Raw genomic sequence first — 22,317 nt, 5'->3', positions numbered from 1 at the left:
TTTCAGTGGTGTCGGAACAGTGATTCGAGATCACTAAATCCGACAAATGAGTAGGAAATATTATTAATTTAGTGAGTACAAGTTAAATGTGAAGTTAGGAAAAATTTTGAAATAGTGAAATGTACAAAAAATATATATATTAAAATAATTAGAATTGAAAACGAGGTATCAAGACCTCGGGAATTTTAAATCGAGCCATAAATATTTTTATAAATATTTATGGAGTGTTAATAAGTTAGTATTAAAGTTTCCTCAAGAAATTTTAAAGTACTAATAGCTAATTGAACAAAAAGAAATAAATTGTATCAAATGCAAAATTGTGGGAAATGATTAAATAGCTTAAATGATAAAAGAAAGAGGGTTTAAAAGGAAAATAGACCCAAGGTCTATTTGGGCTGGACGACAAGAGCATGAAATCACCAAGAGAATAAGGGCAAAATTGCAAAATTGCAAAATTTACTTAATAAAGCTAGGACTAAAGTGGAATTATCTAGATTTCTCTTTATTTTTTTGCATTCTCATCAACAAAAACACCATGGAAGAGTTCCCTTAAGCTGTTTTTTCATATTTTTACTGCAAGTAAGTTCAATTCTTGATTATTTCTCGAAATTTTTGTGTTTTTGTGACTTTTACAACTAGGTCTATTTATTGAATTCATTAGTTCTTGATTCTATGAAAGAAATTGAAAGTTTCTATGAATATGTGCTGGAAGTATATGATGATTTGATATAGAATTAGAGCTTTAAATTGTTTATATGCTGATTTTATTGAAAGAATTGAATAGAAAGTGAATGTTTGAGACCTAAATTGTAAAAGAGTTTGAAGTTAGAGTTTTATGTGGAAATTCTGAATTTCAATAGTTATGAAATAACTTATAATGTCTAGGAAAAGTATTAATTGAGAAAATTAGTTTAATTGAGGGGTTAATTAAGTAAGGACTGAATTGTATGAACTGTGAAATTTGGGGCAAAATGAAAATCAACATTTTGCACTAAAACAGTTTTGGACAGCAGCAATAGTCTAACTTTGAAAAATCTCCAAAAATTGTATAAATTTAATTAGAGGATGAATAAAATATTAAATTAAAGCTTATTGAGTCTAGTTTTTTATAGAAGAAACGGTGTAAACAATGGAATTGTAAATCATGAGATATAATAAGTTTTGTGAGACAATGTCAGAATGATTTCGGGTTCCCCTGTTCTAACTTTGGAAAATCATCAAAAATTGGAGAAATATAATTAAGGGATTAAATTTATATGTTTAAAATCCTTAAAGAGTCTATTTTCAATAGAAAAAGCAGGAACATCATCCGAATCTTGTACGATGAGATAATTAATTCTTAGTGAAAAAGGGTCGGAACTGTCAGACAGCAGAACAGGGGCAACTTTAAAGAATAAACTGTACTTATTGGCTAAACCAAAAATTCTGAAAATTTTATGGTCATAAGATAAGTAAGTTTAGTTTCAGGGAAAATTAGCGGATCTTAATTTCGAGTTCTGTATCTTAAGATATAAATAATTTAGTGACTATGACGCAAATGGACAGTTTTGAATATACATAAGTAAATAGTGAAATTATTGATAATGTTACTTGTTGCATGTTATATAAATTAAGGATGTGGAATGGAGAGGAGGAGGAGGAAAATATGTATGAATATTCAGCTAGCATGGCTAATTTGTATGTTTTAGGCTCATGGACTAAATTGAATAAAAGTAAAATTTTATGGGCAATTTTGTAAAAAAAATGTTAAAAATGACCAATTTGCATGAAATGAATTATTTTATTATTTAAATTACAAAATTGAATGAAATTATTAATGTAGCTCAATATCAGGGAAAAACATGTTTTAAGGATTAAATTGAAAAGTGTTGAAATTATGGAAAATTCTGACATTTTATAGAATTCATAGGCTGTTATCAATTTGTGTGAGAATAACGGCTGGAAATAAGGATTAAATTGAAATAATTTTATTTTATTTTAACCTAAGGATGAAATCGTCATTAATTAAAAGTTTAGGGGTAAAATGATAATTTTGTTTAGAGCATTAGTTGAATGTATTATAACATGAAATAAATGAAAACGATGATCAAATTTCTTTATAAAGATCCGGATGACTTGAATACGAGACTTGAACGTGGAAAAGAAAAGATATCGGATTAATGAAATATCTGATAAATGAATCGGTAACTCTGGTAATGCTCCGTAACTCTATTCCGGTGACGGATTCGGGTTAGGGGCGTTGCAAGCCAACACCTTTGGCTAAATTATAATATCACATACTCAACATTAAAACCCTATACATGCCATAGACTCGAAATACTAGGATTTACTTACACCAATAGCGTGAGCTCGATAGTGTGATAATATCTCTGGCGAACTCCAACCCGAGCAGGTAACCGAAGTCAACAATCTATAAAACAGAGGAATGTAACAACGGAGTAAGCTTTCATAAGCTTAGTAAGTCTTAAGCAATGCACACAAATAAACACAATTATACTTCGATTATTCAATTTCTTAAGTGGCCATATTCTAGGTATATTGCCATCTGGCTGAATACACACAAACACATAATGCACGTTCAGCATTCTTATCACACTTAGCATTTGATAGCTTAAGCATAACATTTCACTCACATTCATTTCAAACTTATCATTCGATTATAAAAGCATATTGCATTTTTACCAACATGTTATACTTGCCATTAGGCCATATAAGCATGATACAATACACTATCATTTCATCTTTAACATTCGGCTAAACCCTTATCTTACAAGGAACACCAAATTCACATAACATATCATTTCACCGGCATTACGCCTATTAGGCACGAAGGCCCGAATACACATCACCAGCACGAAGCCTGCTAGGCACGAAGACCCGAATACACATCATCGGCACGAAGCCTGCTAGGCACGATGGCCCGAATACACATCATCGGCACGAAGTCTGCTAGGCACGAAGGCCGGAATACACATCACCGGCACTAAGCCTGCTAGGCACGAAGGCCTGAATACACATCACCGGCACTAAGCCTGCTAGGCACGAAGGCCCGAATATAATACCAGCACTAGGCCTGCGGGATTTATCCCGGATATAATACCAACATGAAGCCTGCGGGATTTACCCGAATACACATCAAATATCATGCATATTTAATCATATATTAATACATCTCATTCAACATATCACATTCGTAGTCATTTACAACATTCGGGTATAAGCTCCATATGAACACCATTGTTTACATTTCGATTCAAAAGTCATTCATAAATATCACATATCCATTTAACCATTCAAACTTAACCCATAGTGACCATTCGAATATAAGTCATATACATAAATTATTTATCGCACAACTTAATTCAAGTAGAACCCAAAGGTCACGATTCATCTAATATATACATATTGCTCACTGATTCACAGACAACCTTTCAAATTAGAAATTATAAGATGGTTTCGCACATAGCCCATCCTTATCCATAATTTACGATGGTTTTACCCTTACTCACATATATGTCATAGGCATTTTTACCTATGCTTTGCAATTCACATTCATGATTCAATTCCAATCGATTTAACATGCATAAGTACATATCACATACCTTAATAATTTACTTTACGGAACGAATCCACATATCGTATTAGCCCATAGTCTTATAGCACCACACTTTTAATAGTTTACCTCATCGAAGTTCACATTTAATCACTTTAGTGCCAAGCCATAATCGGCTACCACAAAGGACTAATAATAATAATTTTATACACATCATGGTTTCCTTTAGGTATTTAATAATCACAAATCGTGATATCTCCACCAGCACATATACGGCACAGTTTATTCATTGTAACACTCATTTAGTGCATCAAATTTCCAAATCCAATTCAACTTAAGTATAATAGCCATAATTGGCTTATAGCCTTAAATCATTACATATTCGGCACATTAACTAAATAAAATTTACATTCCCTTTTCCATATTAATTTAACTCTTGGGCATATAAAAAGGAATCAAGCTTAAACACTTAAGAACTTACCTTGAATGTTGCCGAACGATTACAACGGCTATTCGATTACTTTCTCTTTTCCCTTATCCGAATTTGGCCCCTCTATGCTCTTGAGCTTAAATTCAAAGATTTTAAACTAGTCATTATTCGACTATTCGAGCATCACTTTCAAAATATAATATATACATATATATATTCAACTTTCACACCTACTGATCATAGTAAGCTTATAAGAAATCAATAAGCAACTCATTAACAAATTTTTGTCAATGTTTACCACATAATCATAATTTCACTGCAAGCTGTCTTCATGAGCAATAGTCACTAAATCATTTATAACTGGAGCTATAAAACTCCAAATTAAGTGCCGTTAATTTTCCCTGAAGATAGACTCATATATCTTTCATCCATAAAATTTTCAGAATTTTTGGTTTGGCCAATCAATACCAGATTTTTCTTAAAGTTTTCCCTGTTTCACTGTTTGACTAATCTGACCACTCCTCACTACGAATCAAATTTATCATTTTACAGAATTCAAAATATGTTCTCGTTTATTTCATTTGAAACTATACTCATTAAGGAGTCTAAGCATATAAATTTCATCTTATGAACATTTTTTTACAATTTATAATGATTTTATAAAGACAGAACAGAGGATCTAGAAGTCATTCTGACTCTGTCCCACATCACTTCAAATATCTCATTATCGGAAATTCTTTTGCTTACACGGTTTGTTTTATAAGAAACTAGACTCATTAATATTTAATTACATAATTTATTCAGCTTCTAACTCATCTCCCACAATTTATAGTGATTTTCCAAAATCACGTTACTGCTGCTGTCCCAAACAGATTTATTACCAAATCACTCTTTCACACATACCTTGCATGCATGTTATTTAAACATGCATATCACCAATCAATCATCACATATCTATAATTTTACTTAAGCATAATCTTCATTTCATCATTTTAAAGCACAACATGTTAGCCGATTTTTCCCTTAGCATCTAAGGCACATGCATGCTCATTTGCTTGGCTCAACTTCACCTATCTTCCATTTTTCATCAAAAGGACATGAAACAACAACCATTTCCTTCATTTTAATTCATGACCGAATGCTCACAACACAACCAAAAATCAAAATATGCTTCATGAGTTAGGGTAGAATCAAGAAGAACTCATGAACATCAAGATAGAAGCAAACTACCATGAACTTACCTTGGATTTTTCTTCCCCAAGTGACCGAACATTCAAGAGCTCTTTTCCTCTCCTTTCTCTTCTATTTTCAGCTTTCATGAACAAGAATGAACAAAAACCTTCCTTTTCTTCCTTTTTGTTATTCTATTACTAAACATTTTATGACACAAAATAACATATATTATTTGATCTTCAATAAAAAAATTTGCACATGTTGTCTACCATTAACACCATGGCCGACCACTACACATAAAATGGGGAGTTTGACATGCAAATCCTCCTATTTTGCACTACTATTTATTAGGCCACTACATATTAGCCTATAGCATTTTCAAAAATTTTCACATAGGTCCTATTTCATAATTTCACTCACAAATGGCAGAATCAAAGCATGGGATTTTCACACATGCACTTTCACATGAAATAAACACATAATATAACATTTGATTATTTTTGGGACTCGGTTTTGTGATCCCGAAACCACTTTCCGACTAGGGCCAAATTAGGGCTGTCACAGTGTGGCACACACGGCTGAGACACACGCCATTGTCTCTGCCCGTGTGCTCAACCCTAAGCATTTTGTTTCTCGAATTTAAGATGCAAGGGACATACGGTCAAACCACATGCCTATGTGCCAGGCCATATGTCGCACACGGTCAAGACACACGCCCGTGTGTCTACCTGTGTGGACGAAAATAGGTCATTCCAAGGCCACTTTTCTCATTCTTTTCAAAATTTACCTACATATAACACTACACACCAATATATCCAAACCAATCAACCAATTTAAGTCAATAATTTATATTTTAAACATATTTTAAGCATAATTTATAACACATTACTCAAATTGCATAAACATACTATATTAATTCTATCCATCGAATACTAAAAACTATTACTAAATATATATGCACATGCACATACACATTCATATATATAAGACTTTCACACCCATATCTTAAATATAACTCTTTTCCAATCCTATACATGCCATATAAATTGTAAGGTACTATACAAAATCTACTGGAGAAAATCTGAATAGTGTGGCCGGATGTGTTGATCTAATCCTCCAATCTCACGTTAATCTACAAAGAACAATATACACACGAGTAAGCTTATAGAAGCTTAATAAGTTCATAGGCTTAAAAAAATAAATATTACTGATCATACTTTAATAAATCATTTATCTAAAATTTCACTAACATTTCTTGCCACTCACAATGGCAAATGATGAATTCACTATTTGAGCTCAATCTCAATGTCTATTAAAGTTCTATCATATTACTTCATGTAACACTTACCAAACCTTGTCAAATTAGAGAACGTGTAACACCCCCATCCCGTATCCGTTGCCGGAATAGGGTACGAGACATTACCAGAGTTTACTAAATATTTTCAGATAATTTTTAAGTCATTTATTATTCATATTTTGAAAATAACCATAACGTTTCTCTATTGGGCCCTCGAAGCCCCAAACATACATTAAAAACCAACCGGAATTGAATTGGGATCAAAAAAAAATTCGCAAAATCTTAAATTATATTTTCATCTAAGTACTTATCATTTCAATGCTCCTTATAATTAAACATGTTACCATTCAATCAATAGCTTGGCACTTGTCTAAGCATCATACAACAACATTGTTAGTATACTTGCACATACTTCATATAAATTCAACAATGATATACCTATTTTCTCAACATATCACACTTAAGTTCAATAATAGTCTCAACTTACATAATTTCCTTATATCAACATATCAAAAATAATTATATATGTACATGTCACAAAATATATTATTCTCTTACTATTTCTTCATAAGCATATATCGTTCATTTCGTTATATCAATATTTCATGCATCATCATTTCCTTATATCTTATGTATATTTACTTTGGTAATAGTTCGTATTAAACTTAACATAAATTAAATTCCATGTATCTATACTTATTTCATTTATCTATCTTCTTAATTATTTCATACAACTATTTTGTACATATATTTCCATATGACCAATTCCTGTAAACATTTCACACAACCATTTTGTACAACCAATTCATATAACTATTTGTCACCTGGTACATATTACCTGAATATTAGTTGTTCAACAGATATCTTCGCGTCTCTCTTCCACGGTCTTATTGTAATACCCCTACTCGTATTCATTGCCGAAATAGGGTACGAGGCATTACCGGAGTTACGAATTAATTTTTTTTTTATATTCAATATAGCCCCTTTATAAATATCTAACCTTCTCTGCAATATTAAATCGAGACCAATCCAAATCAACCAAATCAATTCAACATATTTTCAAGATAAATTCATGCATATTTATAAGATAACGTCATCACATATCTAAAACCAGGTTTGTTAACCATCCTAATGGCTAACTTTACATTCATTTCACATTAACATTTACTTTGTTAGCTTATACATGCCATTGATTTCCAAAATAAAGTTTCTTTATATACCGAAATCCTGAGGTTGACAGTGTGATGTGTCTCCGACCAAATCCGACCTTCGAGCTCTTAACACTACATATTTATTGTACAATTCCGGGTCCGTCAATTCATATTTGTGTGCGCACATTTCCATTTCAGAGAGCACACTCCCGCGAACCTCAACCTTGCAGCGGGATTACCAGTCCAGGCTAAATCCCCTGCAATATAAACTTATAGAGTATTGTCGGGATTACCAGTCCAGGCTAAATCCCCTGCAACGACAATTACTCTAATGGGCTTGGATCTGAATTACCAGTCCAGGCTAAATTCAGACCCTGATTCGGATTACCCGTCCGGGCTAAATCCATTTTACACATATTCTTCGGGAGGGCTATATCAGGATAGGATCACCCGTCCGGGCTAGATCCTTTTTACCGTCAATTCCTTTTCAGAGATCCATCAAATTTTCCTTTCATTCAACCGGGATTTCTTCCCATTTTATCAAATATATCAATGTTTCATAAATTTTCATACAATGAACATTCAAATCATATTCACATCAATAACATACAATCTCAAGCATTTAAGAATATAATTCAAGTTACACGAACTTACCTTGATACTTGTTTGTAAACAATAAAAATCTACTAATCCCGAACTTTTTCCTTTCCTCGATCTAGCTTCGTATTTGAATCTTCCGGATCTAAATAAATAAATTTAATTATCAATTCAATACATTTCATGTTCATATGCATCATTCTCTATAATTCAACTATTATTTATAGTTCATTCAAAGTTGTCTACTTGAGTCATAGTCACTATATTATTTATAACTTGAGCTACGGAACTCCAAATTAAGATCTGTTAATTTTCCCTGAAACTAGACTCATATATATTTTTACCATAAAATTTTCAGAATTTTTGGTTTAGCCAATAAGTACAGTTTATTCTTTAAAGACACCCCTATTCTGCTGTCGACAGTTCTCACCCTTCTTCACTAAACATTAATTATCTCTTCATACAGAATTCAAATGATGTTCTCGTTTGTTTCTATTAAAAGACATATAAATTTAAGCCCATAATTGTTTTTCTTAAATTTTTTATGATTTTTCAAAGTCAGAACAAGGGAACCCGAATTCATTCTGACCTTGTCTCACAAAATTCATTATATCTCAAAATTTACAAATCCATTGCTTACACTATTTCTTCTATGAGAAACTAGACTCAATAAGATTTAATTTCATATTTTTTTCATCTTCTAATTCGATTTCTACAATTTATGGTGATTTTTTAAAGTTAGTCTACTGCTGCTGTCCAAACTGTTTTTGTGCAAGCTGTTTATTACCATTTTCCCCCTAAACTTTTAATAAATGATAATTTCATCCCTACTCAATTAGCCTCTCAATTGAGCTGATTTTTCTCAATTAACATTTATTATATCACCTTAAACTAGTTTACAACCTTTAGGAATCAGAATTTCAGCAATAGACTTTAATTCCAAGCATTTTCACAATTAGGTCCTAAAAATCAATTTCTATTGAAATTACCTAATAAAATCATCTCATAAACAAATTAAAGCTTTAATTTCATTCTATTTCATCATAAACTTACATCTTTCAGCCATGGTGACTTTCAATTTCATCCATGAAATCAAAAACTAATGAATTTAATAGTAGGACCTAGTTGTAAAAGTCTTAGAAACACAAAAATTACAAGAAAAAGGCAAGGACTAACTCAATTGATGCAAAAATTATGAAATATCATCTTAGAGAACCCTCCTATGGCGTTTTTAGCTGCTGGAATTGAAGAGAAATGAAGAGAAATCTAGATATTTCCTATTTAGTCCTAGTTTTATTTAGTTAATTTTGCAATATTCCAATTTTACCCTTAATATATCAAATTTTCTGCTGATTTCATACCCTTGCCGTCCAGCCCAAATAAATTTTGGGTCTAATTGCCTTTTAAATCCTTTCTCATTAGACTTTTAAGCTATTTAATCATTCTAGCAACTTTTACACCTATTACAATTTAGTTCTTTTCATTTAATTGACTACACAAACATTAAAATTTCCTAACGAAATTTTAATACCACATTAATAACATTTCATAAATATTTATAAAATTATTTTTGACTCAGTTTTACGAGATAGAGGTCTCGATACCTTGTTTTTACCTAATTTCTTCAATAATTTCTTTTTCTATCTAATCACTAAATTGGTAAAATTTTTCTATCAATATTTTCATACGATTTTCCTATCATATCAATTTTCAAGCAAAAATATTGAAATAAATTTCTCTTTAAATCGGATCTATGGTTACGAAACCATTGTTTCGATAACCTTGAATTTAGGCCATTACAACTCTCCCCCCTTTAAGGATTTTCGTCCTCGAAAATCTCACCAGTAAAGAGGTTTGGGTATTGTTTCCTCATTACCTCCTCCGGTTCCCATGTCGCTTCCTCAATCCTGTGCTTTTGCCACAATATTTTCACCAAATTTATCTTTTTATTTCTAAGCTCTTTTGTCTCCCTTGCCAATATCTTGACTGGTTCTTCACTGTAAGTCATATCCGGTTGAATCTCTACTTCTGTCGGAGAAATAACATGTGAAGGATCTGATCGATATCGTCGTAACATAGATACATGAAAAATATTATGGATTCTATCAAGTTCCGGTGATAATGCCAATCGATAAGCGACCGGTCTAATTCTTTCTATGATTTCATATGGCCCGATAAATCTTGGACTCAGTTTACCCTTTCGACCGAATCGGAGAACTTTCTTCCAAGGAGACACTTTCAAAAATACCTTGTCACCGACTTGAAATTCAATCTCTTTTCGTTTAAGGTCGGCATATGATTTTTGACGATCGGAAGCTGCTTTTAGACTATCCCGAATAACCTTTACTTTTTCTTCTGTTTCCAGGATCAAATCAACCCCATGTATCTTCCGTTCACTAAGCTCTGTCTAATATAACGGTGTTCTACATTTTCTACCATACAAAGCTTCATACGAAGCCATTTTAATACTGGACTGATAACTGTTATTGTAAGCAAATTCAATCAAAGGTAGATACATCTCCCAATTACCTTCAAACTCTAGTATACAACATCGGAGCATATCTTCCAATACTTGAATTACGCGCTCAGATTGACCATCTGTCTGAGGATGAAATGCAGTGCTGAAATACAACTGAGTACCCAAGGCTTCTTGCAATTTGTCCCAGAAACGAGACGTAAATCGGGGATCTCTATCTGATATAATGGAGACAGGCACTCCATGTAGCCTGACAATCTCAGATATGTACAGTTCAACTAGTTTATCTAAAGAATAATCCATACGTACTGGAATAAAGTGAGCTGACTTTGTTAATCGGTCAACAATCACCCAAATAGCATCTTTTTTCCTTGGAGACAAAGGTAGCCCCGATACAAAATCCATAGTGATTCTTTCCCATTTTCATTCTGGTACAGTAATTGGCTGAAGTAACCCCGAAGGTACCTGATATTCAGCTTTAACTTGTTGACATATTAAACACCTTGATACAAACTCAGAGATATCACGTTTCATTCCCGACCACAAGTACATCTTTTTCAGATCATTATACATTTTATTACTCCCCGGATGTACAGACATAATACCGCTGTGAGCCTCGCGTAGAATCTTCTGTATGAGCTCTAAATTCTGAGGTACACATACCCTACCTCTGAATAATAAACAACCATCAGAACCAATCTGAAATTCAGAATCATTACCTGACTCACACTGTGCCCGTTTAACTTGTAACTTCTCATCGTTCTTCTGAGCTTCACATATTTGTTGTAAAAATGTCGGTTTAGCTCTTAATTCTGCTAGGATTGAACCATCATCAGTCAATGATAACCGGGTATTCATAGCTCGTAAAGCAAACAGAGATTTCTGGCTCAAAGCATCAGCTACAACATTAGCCTTACCCGGATGGTAATCAATAATCAAATCATAGTCCTTTATCAGTTCAAGCCACCTGCGCTGTCTCAAATTCAAATCTTTCTGTGTCATCAAATATTTCAAGCTTTTGTGATTAGTATAAATATGACATTTCTCACCGTACAAGTAATGCCGCCATATCTTCAGCGCAAATACAATAGCAGCTAATTCAAGATCATGTACTGGGTAATTTCTTTCATGTGGTTTAAGTTGTCTTGAAGCATAGGCTATTACTTTACCTCATTATATCAAAACACAACCTAAACAATTTAATGAGGCATCACTATAAATAACAAATTCCTTACTCGGTTCAGGCTGCACTAATACAGGTGCTTTCGTTAATAGGTCTTTCAATCGGTTGAAACTTTGTTGACATTCATCAGTCCACTCGAACTTTACATCTTTCTGCAATAATCGAGTCATTCGAGAAGCTATCATAGAGAATCACTGTACAAATCTCCGATAATAACCAGCTAAACCCAAGAAACTTCTAACTTCAGATACATTCTTCGGTGGATTCCAATTGACAATAGCTGATATTTTACTTGGATCTACCCTAATGCCTTCGGCAGATACAATGTGTCCAAGAAAACCCACTTCTCGAAGCCAAAATTCACATTTACTGAATTTAGCATATAACTGCTTCTCTCGTAGAATTTGTAACACAATTCTCAAATGTTCTGCATGTTCTTCTTCATCTCGAGAATAAACCAAAATATCATCAATGAATACTACTACAAATCTGTCTAAGTACGGTCTGAATTTTCGGTTCATCAAATCCATGAATACTGCAGGTGCATTAGTTAGCCCAAACGGCATAACTAGAAACTCATAATGCCCGTACCTGGTTCTAAAGGCTGTTTTTGGCACATCTGACTCCTTTACCCGTAACTGATAATAACCCGATCGAAGATCAATCTTTGAAAACACAGTAGCACCTTTCAGCTGATGAAATAAATCATCAGTTCGGGGTAACGGATACTTATTATTTATGGTTACTTTATTAAGCTACCGGTAGTCGATACACAATCTCAAAGACCCATCTTTCTTTTTCACAAACAGAACCGGAGCACCCCAAGGTGAATGACTCGGTCAGACAAAACCCCTGTCAACAAGTTCTTGCAACTGTGTCTTTAACTCCTTTAATTCTGTAGGAGTCATACGATATGGAGCTATGGAGATCGGAGTAGTTCCCGGAATAAAATCTATAGAAAATTCCACTTCTCTTTCTGGTGGCAATCCTGGTAATTCCTCTGGAAACATATCGAAAAATTCACATACCACTGGAACTGCCTGTATCTTTGACTCAGATACCTTGGTGTCGAGTACATAAGCCAAGTAAGCATCATACCTTTTTTGACATACCTTTGTGTTGCCATTACTGAAATCACATCAGATAACCCCTCTGTCTGATCAGATTTAACCCGGAGCAACTCACTATTCTGACATTTTAGCACAATATATTTTTGTCTACAATTTACTACCGCATCATGCTGGGTTAACCAATCCATGCCCAATATCACGTCAAATTTATCAAATGGCAGTAACATCAAATCAGCCGGGAAACAATAACCTCTTACCATCAGTGGACAATTTTTACAAATTTTATCCACCAACACAGACTGGCCTAGGGGGTTCGAGACTTTAACCACAAATTCAGTAGGTTCAACAGGTAAATTTTTAACAATTGCAAGTTTAACACATATATATGAATGCGTAGAACCAGGATCAATTAATGCAGTAATATCAGTATCAAGTAAAAAAATGTACCAGTAATAATATCAGGTGCTGAGGCATATTCTCTGGCACGAATGGCATATGTCCTAGTAGGTGCTCGTGCTTCATACCTGCCTGCAATATCTTTCATAGCTCCTTGGCTACCACTGACATTACTAGATAGTCGAGGTGGTCTACCTCTCGAAACTAGATTACTTGGCTTCGATATCTATTCAGCTTCTTTTTCACCTCTTTCTGGACAATCTCTGAGGAAATGGTCAAAAGAACCACATCGGTAACAAGCCCCGCTCTTTAATCAACATTCACCAAAATGAGCTTTATTACAATACTGGCATCTCGGCTTAGGAGTGCCAACACTACCAACACTGGTCACTGATGGAGTAGAAGGTCTTGGATTAGTGCGTTGAGAACCTCGCTCTCTGCCCGAACACCCAATGGCTGAAGTAGAACGATCCGGCACTTCTTCAATTTCTTTGAAGCAGAAAACTGGGATTTTCCCATCGGTCTTTTTCTAAAAATTCGAGCTTCCCTCTCAGCTTGTTTCTTTTCTTTGCTCAATTCTTCTGCTTTATAAGCTCTCTCTGCCAATGTAGCAAACTCTCGAATTTCAAGAATTCTGATCAGTAGTTTAATATCTTCATTTAACCCTTCTTCGAATCGTTTGCACATTTCAGCTTCTGACTGTACCCATTCTCGAGCATATTTACTCAATCGAACAAATTCTCTTTCATATTTAGATACTGATCTGTTACTCTGTTTCAACTCAAGAAATTCTTTTCTTTTCTGATCGAGAAACCTTTGGCTGATATATTTTTTTCTGAACTCGGTCTGAAAGAATTCCCATGTAATTTCTTCTTTCGGAACAACTGAAGCTTTAGTATTCCACCAATGGTAAACTGTGTCTTTTAGCAGTGAGACGGCACATTTCAGACATTCTTCTGGTGTACAAGATAATTCCTCCAGAACCCGAGTAGTGTTTTCTAACCAGAATTCAGCCCGTTTGGAATCATCATCAACTGCTGCTCGAAATTCTTCGGCCCCATATTTTCGAATTTTATCTACTGGAGCTTTCCCTTTTCTAACAGATTCAGTACTTGTACCTTGTGGGATCTCGGGAACCGGTGGAGGAGCAGGAGGGGGAGCTTAAACTTGCTGCACTACAGGGTTAGTTCTTAAGTATTGATTAAACCATTCATTCATCATTTGAAAGAACGTTGTTTTTGCCTCCTCCCCTCGACCCTCTGTCTCGGGCCTTCTACTGCTAGTTTCTTCTCTTTGTACTGAAGCCGAAGCATGACTCCTAGCTTCCTCAGATTGAGCTCGGTCGGATGACATTACTATAAGAAAAACACATTTTAAATGGTCAGGAGATATCACACTATCAATAATAATTTAAATGGCATGTATAGCTAATCCCGTATTTACTACATCAGTCCTAGAACCGGCTAAACCGTAACTCTGATACCAATAAATGTAATACCCCTACCCGTATTCATTGTCGGAATAGGGTACGAGGCATTACCGGAGTTTACGAATTAAATTTTTTTATATATTCAATATAGCCCCTTTATAAATATCTAACCTTCCCTGCAATATTAAATCGAGACCAATCCACATCAACCAAATCAATTCAACATATTTTCAAGATAAATTCATGCATATTTATAAGATAACGTCATCACATATCTAAAACCAGGTTTGTTAACCATACTAATGGCTAACTTTACATTCATTTCACGTTAACATTTACTTTGTTAGCTTATACATTCCATTGATTTCCAAAATAAAGTTTCTTTATATACCGAAATCCTGAGGTTGATAGTGTGATGTGTCTCCGACCAAATCCGACCTCCGAGCTCTTAACACTACAAAACAAGGAAAAAGGAAACGGGGTAAGCACTTCGTGCTTAGTAAGCTCATGTAACAAGAATTATACTTACCTAATATTTTCAATACAATACAATAAACATCCATATATCAATTCAATGCATTATTACCCTAATATGCACAAACTCAACATTCAAGTTAGTACAATAATTTCCATGTACCAATAATATATACCATGATTGATGAGCTCATCAATATCATAATTTCCATTTCCTTGTTATTTTTTATACTTATCCCGTTGAATTTATCGGAATTTCGATGGATTTTCAGAGGTACACATTTATTGTACAATTCCGGGTCCGTCAATTCATATTCATGTCCGCACATTTCCATTTCAGAGAGCACACTTCTGCGAACCTCAACCTTGCAGCGGGATTACCAGTCCAGGCTAAATCCCCTGCAATATAAACTCATAGAGTATTGTCGGGATTACCAGTCCAGGCTAAATCCCCTGCAACGACAATTACTCTAATGAGCTTGGATCTGAATTACCAGTCCAGGCTAAATTCAGACCCTAATTCGGATTACCTGTCCGGGCTAAATCCATTTTACACATATTCTTCGGGAGGGCTATATCAGGATAGGATCACCCGTCCGGGCTAGATCCTTTTTACCGTCAATTCCTTTTCAGAGATCCATCGAATTTTCCTTTCATTCAACCGGAATTTCTTTCCATTTTATCAAATATATCAATGTTTCATAAATTTTCATACAATGAACATTCAAATCATATTCACATCAATAACATACAATCTCAAGCATTTAAGAATATAATTCAAGTTATACAAACTTACCTTGATACTTGTTTGTAAACAATAAAAATCTACTAATCCTGAACTTTTTCCTTTCCTCGATCTAGCTTCGTATTTGAATCTTCCGGATCTAAATAAATAAATTTAATTATCAATTCAATACATTTCATGTTCATATGCAACATTCTCTATAATTCAACTATTATTTATAGTTCATTCAAAGCTGTCTACTTGAGTCATAGTCACTAAATTATTTATAACTTGAGCTAAGAAACTCCAAATTAAGATCCGTTAATTTTCCCTGAAACTAGACTCATATATCTTTTTACTATAAAATTTTCAGAATTTTTAGTTTATCCAATAAGTACAGTTTATTCTTTAAAGCCACACCTGTTCTTCTGTCGACAGTTCTGACCCTTCTTCACTAAACATTAATTATCTCTTCATACAGAATTCAAATGATGTTATCGTTTGTTTCTATTAAAAATAGACTCATTAAGGATTATAGAAATATAAATTTAAGCCCATAATGTTTTTATTAAATTTTTTATGATTTTTCAAAGTCAGAACAGGGGAACCCGAATTCATTTTGACCTTGTCTCACAAAATTCATTATATCTCAAAATTTACAAATCCATTGCTTACACTATTTCTTCTATGAGAAACTAGACTCAATAATATTTAATTCCATATTTTTTTCATCTTCTAATTCGATTTCTACAATTTATGGTGATTTTTCAAAGTTAGTCTACTGCTGCTGTCCAAACTGTTTTTGTGCAAGCTGTTTATTACCATTTTTCCCCTAAGCTTTTAATAAATGATAATTTCATCCCTACTCAATTAGCCTCTCAATTGAGCTGATTTTTCTCAATTAACATTTTATTTTATCACCTTAAACTAGTTTACAACCTTTATGAATCAGAATTTCAGCAATAGACTTTAATTCCAAGTATTTTCACAATTAGGTCCTAAAAATCAATTTCTATTGAAATTACCTAATAAAATCATCTCATAAACAAATTAAAGCTTTAATTTTATTTTATTTCATCATAAACTTACAGAAATCAACCATGGTGACTTTCAATTTCATCCATGAAATCAAAAACTAATGAATTATTAGTAGGACCTAGTTGTAAAAGTCTTAGAAACACAAAAATTACAAGAAAAAGGCAAGGATTAACTCACTTGGTGCAAAAATTATGAAATATCAGCTTAGAGAACCCTCCTATGGCGTTTTTAGCTGCTGGAATTGAAGAGAAATGAAGAGAAATCTAGATATTTCCTATTTAGTCCTAGTTTTATTTAGTTAATTTTGCAATATTCCAATTTTACCCTTAATATATCAAATTTTCTGCTGATTTCATACCCTTGCCGTCCAGCCCAAATAAATTTTGGGTCTAATTTCCTTTTAAATCCTTTCTCATTAGACTTTTAAGCTATTTAATCATTCTAGCAACTTTTACACCTATTACAATTTAGTCCTTTTCATTTAATTGACTACCCAAACATTAAAATTTCCTAACGAAATTTTAATACCACATTAATAACATTTCATAAATATTTATAAAATTATTTTTGACTCGGTTTTACGAGATAGAGGTCTTGATACCTTGTTTTTACCCAATTTCTTCAATAATTTCTTTTTCTATCTAATCACTAAATTGGTAAAATTTTTCTATCAATATTTTCATACGATTTTCCTATCATATCAATTTTCAAGCAAAAATATTGAAATAAATTTCTCTTTAAATCGGATCTATGGTTACGAAACCATTGTTCCGATAACCTTGAATTTAGGCCATTACACTTATTTATCTTTGACATGATGCCATAGTGTCTTTCAACTATGGTCTTACTCATTTTCTGTCATGTTGCCATGGTATCTTTCAACCATGGTCTTGTTCATTTCATGTCACGTTGCCATGGTATCTTTCAACCATGTCTTACACATTTCATATCAAGTTGCCATGGTATCTTTCAACCATGGTCTTACACATTTCATATGAGAGAGCACACTCCCGCGAAGCTCATCCTTACAGTGGGATTACCAGTCCAGGCTAAATCCCCTGTAATATAAACTCATAGAGTATTGTCGGGATTACCAGCCCAGGCTAAATCCCCTGCAACGACAATTACTCTAATGAGCTTGGATCTGAATTACCAGTCCAGGCTAAATTGAGACCCTAATTCGGATTACCCGTCCGAGCTAAATCCATTTTCCACATATTCTTTGGGAGGGCTATATCAGGATAGGATCACCCGTCCGGGCTAGATCCTTTTTACCGCCAATTCCTTTTCAGAAATCCATCGAAATTTCCTTTCATTCAACTGGGATTTCTTCCCATTTTATCAAATATATCAATGTTTCATCAATTTTCATACAATGAACATTCAAATCATATTCACATCAATAACATATATTTCAAGCATTAAAGAATATAATTCAAGTTACATAAACTTACCTAGCGAAATTGTAGAAATATCAAGATTTAGGGACATTTTGGTAATTTACCATTTTCTCAATTTTCACCCGATATTAAATTGAAAATTTCATTCAATTTATTAATTTAGATAATAAAACAATTCATTCCCTTCAATTTGATCATTTTGACATTTTTACAAAATTGCCCCTAAAGTTTTACTTTTATTTAATTTAGTCCTTAAGCCTAAAACATGCAAATTAGCCATGCAAGCTGGATATTCATATATATTTTTCCTCCTCCTCCTCTCCATTCCACATCCTTAATGTATATAACACACTTGTAAGTAACATCATCTATAATTTTTATTATTTACTTTTATGAATATTCAAGCTATCAATCTGTGTCATAGTCACTAAATTATTTATATCTGGAGCTCTAGAACTCTAAATTAAGATCCGATAATTTTCCATGAAACTATACTCATATATCTTCTTACCATAAAATTTTCAGAATTTTTGGTGTAGTCAATAAGTACAGTTTATTCTTTAAAGTTACCCCTATTCTGCTGTCTGATAGTTGTGACCCTTCTTCACTAAAAATTAATTATCTTCTCGTACAGAATTCGAATGATGTTCCCGTTTATTTCTATTGAAACTAGACTCATTCAAGATTATAAAAATATAAATTTAAGCCCATAATTATGATTATCCAATTTTTTATGATTTTTAAAAGTCAGAACAGGGAAACCCGAAATTATTCTGATGTTGTCTCACAAAATTTATTATATCTCATGATTTACAAATCTATTGCTTACACCATTTCTTCTATGAGAAACTAGACTCAATAATCTTTAATTTCATGTTTTTTTCATATTCTAATTCGATTTATACAATTTATGGTGATTTTTCAAAGTTAGTCTACTGCTGCTGTCCAATATTGTTTTAGTGCAAGTTGTTTATTACCATTTTTCCCTTAAGCTTTAATAAATAACAATTTCGTCCTTACTCAATTAGCCTCTCAATTGAGCTGATTTTTCTTAATTAACACTTTATTCTATCACTTTAAACTACTTTACAACTTTTGGAAATCATAATTTCAGCACTAGACTTTAATTCTAACATTTTCACAATTATGTCCTAAAATCAATTTCCATTAATTTTACTAACTTAATTCATACTCTATTTCTATTCAAGTTCCATCCCAACTCAAATTTAACTCCTAAATTTTCAGCTTATTTAACTAGTTTCAAAATTTCCTCAAATTAGCCCTTCAACATAAAACTTATGAATTACTTTACAATTCAATCCTTATTTCATTTCTAACTTGAATTTCTATCAATTTAACCCTTATTTCATCATTTTACTCAACATGAACAGTATCTAAAAATCTAATATCTTTTCAAAATATCAACTTAATTTCATCAAAATCTTGTCCAAAGCTTCTAAAATATCAAAATTAAGTAAAAAGGGCTCAATTGACTTACCTATTAAACTTCCAAACTTCACATCTTGGATTTTCCCTTTTTTTTCTTTCTTTTCTCTTTTTCTTTCTTTCCTTCCCCTGCTTTCTGTTTCGTTTACTTTGTTTCTTTATTTCTCTCCTTTATTTCTTTTTTTCCTTTTTATTTTCCCTTTTTTATATATACACACATGTATTTATACTTGAATAATAAGTATTATTTATTTATTCATGTGTATATTATTAGTACATTTGTATCCATTTATAACCATACATTTGTCATTATTTAATATATTTATCATATAAAATCTTATAATATAATTATTTAATTAATAAATATCTATTTAATATCCAATACATGTATTACAAATGTATGTATTTTTATCCATACACTTGTATATTTTATTTACTATACATTTGTCTTTATATTAATTTGTTTATCATATAAATATCTTATAATATAATTATAATAAATTAATTTAATATCATTTATTGCTAATATATATATTAATTAAAATCTAAGTAAAAATCTTAGATTTTTATTTTATATGCTGCCTCACTTATGCTAAATGGCATAATTCCATTTGGGTCCTTTTTATTTTCTTTTAATTTATAATTAAACTTTCACATTTTATTCAATTTAATCCTTTTATCCAATTATCCTTAATTAAACTAAATTCACTTAATTAAACTCTAATCGACCACTCTGAACTTTTTAAATATTTTTGATAAATATTTACGGATCCTTTTTTTTAGTAACGAAGACTCGAAAATACACTTTTCCGATAACCGCAAAATTCGGGTTATTACAGAACGTCTTATGGATTTGAGTACATTGTTTATTTGATATCACAATCCCACTATGATCTTTCACAATTATTGCCATGGTCTTGCTACGGTCTTGCACTCATAATGCCATAACCCAGTTATGGTCTTATACATGTACACTTACTACCATGTTCCAACCATGGTCGTACATTCACTGTGCCATAGTTTAGTTATAAACTTTTCACTGAAATGCCATAGCTTAGCTATGGTCTTACATTTCCACTTTTTCATAGTTATACTATGATTTTATCCATCAATTCATCACTTGTCACTACGCTTGTCACTGAACCATTATACTCAATCCAACGTTTTATTCAATTTAAACTTTGGCTTCGATTTTCATTTTTTCACAATAATCATAATTTCATAAAAGAGATATGAAATAACACATTATATAATCTCTAATTTATACAATAGATCATAAAATTCAAACATATGAACTTACCTAGCTAATTTGCAAAAATTGTAGAAATTCTGGGACTATTCTGCTACTTTTTCTTTTCCTCGTTTATCTTCGATTTCTTGGTCTATAATATAAAAGTATTCATTCATTAGCACACATATTTCAGCCTCATTTCACTTCACAATTTATACCCTTCAATTTTAGAAATTACACATTTACCCCAAACTTTACAAATTTTACAATTTAGTCCCTGCTTAGTTTGCCCATCAATTGAGCTAATTTTTCTCAATAAACACTTTATATAATTATTTTAAGCTACTATACAGCCTTTGCTACATAGAATTTCAACATCAAACCCTAATTCACAACTTTTTCATAATTAGGCCCTAAAAATAATTTTCTATTAGAATCACCTAATAAAATCATCATATAATGAAATTAAAGCTTCAAATCCATGATAATTAATCATAAAATTCCAACGCTAATTCATAGTAACTTTCAAAATCACTCATGGAATAAAAAACAAATGAATTCATTAGTTTGACCTAATTGTAAAAGTCACAAAAACATAAAAATTTCAAAGAAAAAGCAAGAATTGAACTCACATGGTGCAAAAATATGAAAAACCATCCTCAACGTTCTCCTATGTGTTTTTCTGAAGTTTTGAAGGAGAAAATGTCTAGATTTCTCATGAAATTTCAATTTAACAAAATTTCCAATTTTGCCCCTTGTTTACATTGTTCCTTTGCAAAGTTTCTTGTCCCTCCCGTCCAGACTATTTAACTTTAGGCTAAATTCCCTTTAAATCCTTCCTATTTATTATTTAAACAATTTAATCATTTAAATGAACTTTGCTAATTTTATAATTTAGTCCTTTTTGATTAATTAACTATCAAAACGTTAAAATTTCTTAACGAAACTTTAATACTAACTCCATAACACTCCATAAATATTTCTAAAAATATTTATGGCTAAGTTTATAAATTTGAGGTCTCGATACCTCGTTTTTGACCCATTTTCCCAATAAATTCTTTTAGTTCATAGAATTCACTAATTCAAAAATTCTTCTAATGTCATACTTGTCTCATATATATTATTTTATTAAATCTTTGAACTTACTTGTCAGATTTAGTGATCTTGAACCACTGTTTCTGACACTACTGAAAATTAGGCTCTTAGAAATAACACATTGACCTATTAAATTTTGGGCATAATGTTTAAT

The sequence above is a fragment of the Gossypium hirsutum genome, chromosome A05 (genome assembly GCF_007990345.1).
Source record: "Gossypium hirsutum isolate 1008001.06 chromosome A05, Gossypium_hirsutum_v2.1, whole genome shotgun sequence".
Lineage (NCBI taxonomy): Eukaryota > Viridiplantae > Streptophyta > Magnoliopsida > Malvales > Malvaceae > Gossypium > Gossypium hirsutum.
The sequence above is the reverse complement of the archived record's forward strand: the minus strand, read 5'-3'. Positions refer to the sequence as shown.